This window comes from Muntiacus reevesi, chromosome 17 (assembly GCF_963930625.1).
Source record: "Muntiacus reevesi chromosome 17, mMunRee1.1, whole genome shotgun sequence".
In the NCBI taxonomy this organism is placed as follows: Eukaryota; Metazoa; Chordata; class Mammalia; order Artiodactyla; family Cervidae; genus Muntiacus; species Muntiacus reevesi.
The window spans coordinates 16,594,166-16,595,717 of record NC_089265.1 but is presented as its reverse complement, the minus strand read 5'-3'; the positions used below and the strand labels follow the sequence as shown (position 1 = coordinate 16,595,717).

At 41.2% G+C, this 1,552-nt stretch overlaps 1 non-coding gene across 1 annotated transcript; it reads left to right on the top strand.

The window, feature by feature from the left end:
* The first annotated feature begins 362 nt into the window (after positions 1 to 362).
* Positions 363 to 468, top strand: LOC136148787 (U6 spliceosomal RNA). Its single transcript, XR_010659561.1, has one exon. It is a non-coding gene; the product is annotated as a U6 spliceosomal RNA (small nuclear RNA).
* Positions 469 to 1,552: the final 1,084 nt, after the last annotated feature.

The following is a 1,552-nucleotide window of genomic DNA, read 5'->3' as shown; positions in this document are numbered from 1 at the left end:
GAGGGAATCAATTCATTATATTTAAATTGTTATTAAAACTATTACCCAAATCTAAATGTTCTTGAGACCCACAACATATTTTCTTCCATAGAACACCCCTGCACATGTGCTAAGTTGCTGCAGCTGTGTCTTACTCCTTGTAAACCCATGGACTCTAGCCTTCCAGGCTCCTCTGTTCATGGAATTATCCAGGCAAGCATATTGGAATGGGTTGCCATGACCTCCTCCAGGGGATCTTCCTGACCCAGGGATCAAACCCGCATCTCTCATGTCTCCTGCCTTGGCAGACAGGTTCCTTACCACTAGCACCACCTGGGAAGCACATAGAATACCCCTTATTCCTTCAACTCATGACCTTTTCAGTGTTCACTTCTGCAGCACACATACTAAAATCAGAACATCATAGAGAAGATGGGCATGGTCCCAGTGCAAGATGACATGAAAATTTCCGACATGCTCCCTATTTTCAAACTTTAAAAAATAATAAAGTTTATTAATTTTTAAAAACATTTTTTAAGAGTGATCTTTTCTGCAGAGCTGTAGCTATCAGCTTCCCTCCTGCCAATTGTCTCACTCAACAGAGTCACATGGATAAGAGAACAGAAGTTGAGGCCCACGCTTCCTCCAACCAGAGTGGGAATTGGAGTTGGGAACCTACTGCAGCCACATGTTCTGTCTAGAACGTGAGTCTGTTCACAAGGCTCCTCTGTGTAACACCATTCAACGATTTCCTATTGCCCTTCAGATAAAATCACATCCCTGCTGTGTGCCTACAGGCAAGTTATTAAACCTCTCTCTGGCTCAATTTCCTCTTTTATAAAATGGTGATAATAATCGTGAGGAAAATGTAAGTGAAGCACTTAGCACAAAGCTAATCAACACTCAATATTATTATTATTGATGGTATCTCACCAGTCCTGTTTCCTCTCTGTTCTCCTGGACTCTTATCTTGCAGCCACAATCAGCAATGAGTTCCTCACTTTTCCATAATCTTTCTTGTCTTTATGTTTTGGCTTCTGATTTTTTGTTTTCTGTTTTAAAAACTCTCTTACTCCTCCTGGCCTTTGGTCAGTTTCTCTCCTATTAATACATAAACTGCCAGCTCAAATGCATATTATCCAGTTCCCCCAATTGCAATTACTTCCCCCAATTGCAATTCCTCTACTGTATGATGCATCATACATTACTATAATATCTTCTTAACTGAAATGTCCATAAAGGATCCAAGATTAGATGTGCCTTGCTCATCACTGTATTTCTCAGTAGCAAGCACAGGTACTCAGGGTAGACTGGGTTATAATGCAACTGAGAAAGAAATCTTAGCAGATTACAAGGACAAAAGATTAGCCTTGTGTGTGTGTGTGTGTGTGTGTGTGTGTGTGTGTGTGTGTGTGTGTGTGTGTTGAAGAAAAGTGCAATGTTTATGATAAGGTGCCAAACAAGGAGTCTGGCACAGCTAGTGCTCAAAAAGCCCAAACTCCCAGATGGGTTTCAGCAAAGCCTTTTTCTGAAAGATTAGTCATTGATCACACAGGGCTACCCTGTGGTTCAG